The 8000-nt window shown below is 35.3% G+C and overlaps 1 long non-coding RNA gene across 1 annotated transcript; it reads right to left on the minus strand.

The window, feature by feature from the left end:
• Positions 1-1586: 1586 nt before the first annotated feature.
• Positions 1587-2869, minus strand: LOC131873577 (uncharacterized). Its single transcript, XR_009371477.1, has 3 exons — positions 2812-2869; positions 2588-2654; positions 1587-1663 (listed from the first exon to the last, which is right to left on the minus strand). It is a non-coding gene; the product is annotated as an uncharacterized LOC131873577 (long non-coding RNA).
• Positions 2870-8000: the final 5131 nt, after the last annotated feature.

Raw genomic sequence — 8000 nt, forward strand, 5'->3', positions numbered from 1 at the left:
GCCATCACCCGAAAAAGAGCCTCCCATCTCTTGCCATCCCAGAAATCAGAAATGCATTCTCATGTTTCCTACCATCCATGTCTCAAAAACACCATGGAACATGGATTGTACGTTATAACTCTCAACTTAAGCTTATTTACATCCAATTTGCAGACTTAAAAAAATATATCCTTTTTAACGCATCCTTGTTTTTGTCCCTTCCCATGTATAAGTAATTAACAATTCTAGCACCCAAATACAAGAAGAGGAACCTAAAATATGGGATATTAAGCCCAGTTAGTGTTTCAAAGACACTTTTGTCTTTATGACCTTACAACAAAATAGAGACTCGCAGCATAATTCCCCATTGCAGTCATCTATGTATCTTTACTTTTATTATTGAGAATTTCGGTACAATATTACCAAGAACTGATTGGGTGGCCTACCCATGAAGAATAGAGGATGAAACTAATTTGAGAGTATTAAAAAAAAAATACAATTTATGTGAAGCACTACAAAATTTTTGAAAATAAAGCAAAAAAGATTCAGGATACAAATGCTGGGTGTCAGATAAATTCCAAAGACACAAGGAAAGAAAGAAATTATACTATAAGTAGTTCAATTGACTCAAAAGTACAGGTTACATTACAAGTGGGTGTTAAAAGGAAATCCAGGAGCTAAAAATGTAAATAAAACTAAACCAACGGAAGGCCTGACAGTAAGGGGTGAATCCAAAATAGGTAACCAAATATAGGTCACAAAAATAAGTCATGTGATTAAAAAACAAGTAGTGACATGGATTCACATATGAACAACAGAACTCAATAATGAGATAGCCACCAAAACCGATGTCTGTACACTTTTTGTTAGATGTCAAATATATTTACAAGGATGAGAATAAGTGGTAGCTAGATAAGGCTAAGCACATACAAAATTTCTGAGAATTAGGAAACTAAAGAAAACTCGGCTATTCAAGTATATATGCCACTAGTTAGCACTATGGAGACCTGTGTCAAGAGTACATGCAGATATTTACAATGAGGGAGATATTAGAAAGTTATAGATCACTACAAGAAGTGAGAGCCTCATTTCCTCCCTTCTTAGAAGAAGCTATCCACAAATTATAAATACAATAAAGAAACCTCCCATAAAAGCTCTAACAGAGATCGACTTTGCCAGTATCAGCATCTTTGTTCACATAGTTGTATCTCATCTACAGCAAGAATGATGTCTTGGTCACTGTAGGAAGGAATATAATTTAATCTGATAGATCAATTCAAATATGTGTTCATTTTAAGGCCTTAGTAGCATTTTGAGCAAGCATATCAGTATATATTAGTCTGTTGTAATAAGTCAGATCCCTCAAATCTTTGCAATGATTTGCATTATGGGGATGATTTTATTACATAGTTACGAATGTCTCTCTGCGAAAGACTAAGAGGATGGTAGTGTGCCTAGCAAGTTCTAATGTCCAAGTGGCAACACATATCCTATGACATGGACCGTATTATAATATACAATCTACATAACACAAAGAAGAAAAAATGAATTGATGTTAATTCTATTATTATTTCACAAATCCATTTGCTGGAAAGCAAGAGACTTACCTGATTACCAATCAATTTGCCATCTTTGTAAGCAACAAGACCGTTTTCTGAGAAGACATAATCATATTCTGTAATAACTGCAAGTGGAAAGATCAAAACAATGAGAAAATAAATTATGTTCAGTGGTTCATATTTTAGAAAAAATAATTACAGAGAAATTAGATTCTAAAATTCATCTCGGTCGACACAGTAACAATGAGGAGTCTTCATCCATTTAAGAGTCAAGTGAAAATTCAAAAGTTAAAAACATAAACAGACTATTATGAACAGAATACTCTACATAGCAAACAAGTATAATATCTCTAATAATAACAGTAAATAATTTCTTGATCCTTGACTATATCCGCAATGGAAGTTTATCCATTGAAAATCTCATTGCATTTAGGTACTGTTGTTTTATTAAGAGTAAAGAATCTGCACCTCCATTTTATGAGCCTTGTTAGATCTGTGTGGAAAAATATCTAATGTTCAAATTCATATTGTGGCTTGTGTTCTTACCAAATGCACATGTAGACTAGGTCATAAGAAACATAGCTTCTTACATTAAATACTTTTGCACCTTTTTAACATACCAATTGATATATTTCATAGTTGAAGATATTTTCTTCTGGTTGAAGATAAACCAGGGACGTACAGAACCACAAAATACTTTGTAATCTGCATAACTTTAGTTCATGAGAATTATTAGAATTTAGAACTACTTGACAAAATTCTAGCATTTGTAGACTTTTGTGACTTTAGGTCTTGCCAAAGGTTGTGCATAAGCGGGGTAATGACCTCTTAAATCAAAATAACTGCACCCCCTTCATCTCAAACTATACGATAATAAATTTTCTCTTGTTGAAAGAAGAGAATCATGACATACAGAACTGTAAATTGTCAAGAATAATTCATACTAATATTTTTCAACATGGAGCAAAGTGTGAAATTATTTTTCTTATTTTTCCCTAATCTCATTTTTTCTTCCATTTGAAAGAGATTTGAAAGCAATTAGTGCAAACCACTTTTGCCGAGCTGTTCAGTTATTTTTACTAGGTCTGAGCCACCTACAACTCCTACAGCCACAACCTGCACGCCAAAAAGTATTGCTATTCCACATATTGTAACATAACAAAAACCAGTACACTTAATATTATTTTCTAGAAATGGAAAGAACTTCAGAGAAATAGCAATGTTAGTCAATGAATGGAGGCCAGTGCTAGAGAGAGAGCCATTGATGTGATACCTTACGCAAGTTTTGCATGAATTGTAACATCTCTTGAGATATCTCCTGTACAGCAAATAGATAAATGAAGACAAGTTACAAAACATAATAAATTCAAGGCCCATAAATCGCAAACAAACAGCACCCAGAATTTCAGCTTTATACATATAGGTACCACATGTGTTCCCAGAGACGAGGCAAGTATTTCAGTAGTCCTCTTTGTGACATCCCTTAATAAATACAAAAGACAAGAAATGGAAAAAGAAATTCTATAAGAGCGACAGATTGTTTAGATGCATAAGAGTATTTATAACAAAAAAAAAGGTGCAGATAGGAACAACTGCATCAACAGAAAAATAAGAACTAAAAGAATACTTTTCAATGAGAGCTAAATTCCGACGGAAATATTTGAAGGAATTCACACATTTGTAGCATTGTAAATTCCCAATGTGGGTTAAACATCTCCAAATTCCCACAATATTTTTTGGCAGAAATCTATATATATGACATAACCAGGATGGTTAAAGCCTTTGCATTATTCATGTATATACATATATGAATGTTCAAATCAGTAATTGTTGTCAACTGTGCTATGATTAAATTTTTTAACTAAAAATCCACAGCTGTTTTAAATCTTACGAAATTTGAAACTGAAATCAAACAACAATCTTAAGATCCAGATTCAAATCACCCTGGTAACCACTGGGCTTGCTTCTGTTGCAGTGGCATTAATGCCAAGTGAATGTGTTCAAGAAAGTGCATGAGATATGTGCCTACGGCCCAGGCTCTCATTTGTGCCTCAGAGGCTGTGAGACCATTAATCCCTAATTTACCAATCCATAGAAAAAAACAAAGACTGAAGGTAGCACAAATTCTCGAATAAGCATCCTCCAAATTCATACAAGATTTGATTAAATCAATACTTATCCATCAATAATCAGGCAGGATAACTACAGTTCTACTAAACACTGTGTTGTTAATCAAATATAATAGCCACCTGTTGTAATTAGCCAGATGCACTTTACGTCTGCACCATGTGAAGAGCACAACAATGGGAAACTCTGCAAGCGTGAGACTTTGCATGGAAATCAACAAGAGTTGAATGGAAGGCTCCTTGTAAAATTTTCAATAAATCGTCACTACCATACTTAAAACAAGAGAAAAAGGAGAGAGATGCAAAATGAAACCCTATTGTTTAAGGGTGGAGGTGTGATAATCAAGGCCTCTATACTGATTGCTAGAATAAAATAGACATATGAATAATAATCCATAGACAAATAATATATAAACACTTTGAAAGTAACATAAGAATTCATTCATATATAGCTCATAAGAGACAGAACAAGCAGAGATCAGCCATGGTTTCTATGCTCTTATTCATCAAGATTCAATTCTGCATACAGCAAAAGGCTTGGAGTCTGGACACATACAAAGCCTGACATCCTAGACTTCAAAGTAAAGAAGAAAATTGACAAAACTATACATAAAGCCGGATTAAAAGCACAAATGTGAAAAATTCCATCTGGAGTCCTAAGTATGTGGTCCCCATTTATACGAGCCAGCGAGGAAAAGGGGATAAAGAGGCCAGGATTTTCGGAAAAAAGCATAAATAAATAACCCTAAATCACAATAATTCTTACAGAGTAAATTGTCAATATTAATTTATCCTTAAAACTTATAATTTTAATAGTTACATACTTTAGATTTAAATCTTATAACATAATTTAAAAATATTGAACTTATTCTTGAGTCTCTGTTATAATCTTTCCTTTAATTTGCAGTTATTTCTCTTTGTATAGATATCTGGAAATGTTTCCAATTTCTGACAAGTTAGGGGTTTTTGTCCACCAACTTGACAAAAGAAATTAAGGGATTTCGTCCTTAAATTTCTTCTATTTGAAGGGTTTCATCCTCGGGTTTGCTAAGTAATTCACAAGGAAAATATATAATTTCTTCTCCCAATTGATGTCTTCTTCCCCTTGATTTATCTTCCTTTTGCACCCTTTTTTCTCCAATGGTCATAACCCATTGCATTCCTTTTGACTTTTAGTTAATTATCATTTAATCTTTGCTTGAGGGAAATTGAGGTGTAAGAGTAATTGCCACATGATAACTATTAACTGAAGATCGGCTGCTAAATTAACTGCCACTTCCTAGCATCTTCTAGCATTTTTTTATCAGCCTTTATAACATTTCAAGACCTGCAGAAATCAATGGGCGCAGAATTTAAAGGCAAGGGCATTACAGTGTCAAACAGTCTCTATTCAATGCACATGGCTATCTCAACTGCCTATCAAGTGCCTCTGAAATTGTTAATTGTCCTTCAACAAGCCAAAGAAATGCTAGTGTGTGCTAAACCAGGAATGATGATTGAGGTCTCAACTGTGTCACCAACAATGCAACTGAATACTCTCTACCATCAAAGTTACTTGGCAAAACCCCAAATGGAGCATTGGATAGTTGCAACATAATGGCGCCTAATGAAATATTGCCTTTGGTAGGTAACTGCCCACATGTATCCAGCTTGATTCTAGAATGCAGATTACCATCAATCAAAGGGATAACAAGGAACCCAAATGTTTCTTCCTTTCATCTCCTCCAAGCTTCCACCAACAAATGGAATTGTCATTTTAGACATGTCACTTGAACACTATTGAAACATCGTAGCCAAGGTTAAAAAAAAGCTAGGCCTCATCACTAAATAAACTAATCAGTGGCAGGTACAGAGGACAAAAATAGAACCGACTCCCCTCTAACCTCCCACCAACTGCTAGATCTAGAGACAAACAATTGGCAGACCTTGAAACAAAATCATATGCTAGATCATAAAGGAATCCCTTAGATGGTCATATCAAGGAGATCAACAGCATACGAGAAGCAACAAATCAATGTCAACATACCACCACATGTGCTACCAACATACAAACAACCAAGCTGCAGAAAAAAAGGAAAAAAACACCCAATAGGGAACATGTAGTGAAGTTCCACTATAGTTTAGGTGGCTTTTAGGGAACTTTCTAAGTAAATTAACAAACTCGCATCCATTGGGCATAGTTTCCCTATCAAAACCACAACATAATGGCGCATATTGAAACATTGCCTTTGGTAGGTAACTGCCCATGTGAATCCAGCTTGATTCTAGACTTCAGATCACCATCAATCAAAGGGATAGTGAGGAACCCAAAGGTTTCTTCCTTTCATCTCCTCCAAGATTCCACCAACCAATAGAATTGCCATGCTAGACATCACTTGAACACTATTAAAGCATCGTGACAACCCTTATAAAAAAGGTGAGCCCCCTTACTAAGTAAACTAATCAATGGTAGTTGCAAAGGATAGAAATAGAACCAACTCCCCTCTATCCTCACACCAGCTGCTAGATCTAGAGACAAACAATTGGCAGACCTTGAAACAAAATCATATGTTAGATCATGAAAGAATCCCTTAGATGGTCATATCAAAGAGATCAATAGCACATAGGAAGCAACAAATCAATGGTCAACATACCAATGCATGTGCTACCAACATGCAAACAATCAAGCTGGAAAAGAAAAGGCAAAAACCACCCAATGGAGAGCATATAGTTAAGTTTCACTATAGTTTTGGTGGCTCCCAAGGAACTTTCTAGGGAAAGTGACAAAGCTCACATCCATTTGGCATAGAGTCCCTAGAAAAATCACAAAATTGCAAAATTGACCATAATAAAAGGGGAAAACTATAAAGAATCAAGGGAAATTTCGACTTGCCCCCAATTCCTACTCTGAAGGAATCTCCAACATGTTACAAATGGCAAATCTGCATTCCAGCTCAAACAACTCGTATTAAGAAAAATTACACACTTTGTTCATAAGGTTTCACACTTGAACTTCAAGTTCAAGCAAGGGCTTAATGACGGTATTATCTCTTAGACCAATGGTGTGAGAGATTGGCCTTGGAATATAGATTCATCATTCTTTTTCTTTTAATACATCTAAGGAATCTTTGTATAAGAACTTTCCTTCCATTGTCATTGAATGGTGACAAGAGTCCTTGTTGTGCCAATTGATTAATGTGTCCATAACATTTGTCACCATCTAAAGTGAAAACAACTAGGCTTTGCAATGCTGGGCAGCTGCACCCTTGGCTTGAACATTTTACTCCAATTGTCGTCTTCATCCTATTTGTCTTGGCTACACTCATGAGGACCTCAGCCAAGAGTGTGGAAAGTTTTTGTTTGAAGCTCTCATCAATGGCCATCATTGGCATCAAGATTGTGGTGATTCCATCAACTTAGATTGGGTATCCAAAGCCTAGACATGTGTAATATCCACAAAATTCATTGCATGTTTTAACCCACCACCTGCTTGAGTGATATTCTTTCACTAGCTCCAAGGATGTTGATTGTGTAGCTCTAGTTTTAGCTCCAATTTGATCATTTATCACCTTTTCCATGTCCCTCAATTCACTAATATATTGATGGAGCTATGTAATAGTGTTATCTTGCTTTAACTTCTTTTGTTGTGCAAATTCCAAGTTGGTTTTGAGGTTACATTTGCTAAATTTCAAACCTTCAATCTATGTCTACAATACTTGCATCCTTTGCTTTTGTTCATCCACTTTCTTTATCTTTTCAATTTGTTTGTCCAACTCACTAACCTTTAGATTAGAAGCAATGGCTCACTCCTCTACATGCTCCTTTCCTAGCTCTACAGCCTAGGTTCTTTGATATTTTACTCCCAACTCATCCATCTACTCTTTAATCCTCTTTTGATGTTGGATGACTTGTGAAGTCAAGGATTCCACTTATATTTTCACTAAGTAATGTCCTTTTGCTTGTCACTCATTTTGGCAATTAGAAAATTAACATGTGCTTTGAGAGCATCAACCTTGTTTCTTAGAGCAATGTTGACCAACTTAATGATAGAATTTATTTGCTTCTCTACCAGCAATTGGGTCTTGAGGGTGGGAGTACTCAACTTTAGCTCTCTTAGTTTTGCCTCTATAGATATGGCCGTAGTCTTAAAGTCATTTTCCTTGTCCTTTTCTTTAGCAACTATTGCCTCAAATACCTTGCCAACCACCATCTTTTGCATGCTACTAAGCTCCTCTAAAGCATTTGCTTATATGCTAGCATTATGGAAGCTTCACATGATATATGTGACATTCACCTTAGCCTTATCTAATGTCTATTCAACTTCCAAGTAATTAGTGGCAACTGTGTGTGTGCTTTC

Source organism: Cryptomeria japonica, unplaced genomic scaffold, assembly GCF_030272615.1.
Source record: "Cryptomeria japonica unplaced genomic scaffold, Sugi_1.0 HiC_scaffold_2377, whole genome shotgun sequence".
Taxonomy (NCBI): Eukaryota; Viridiplantae; Streptophyta; class Pinopsida; order Cupressales; family Cupressaceae; genus Cryptomeria; species Cryptomeria japonica.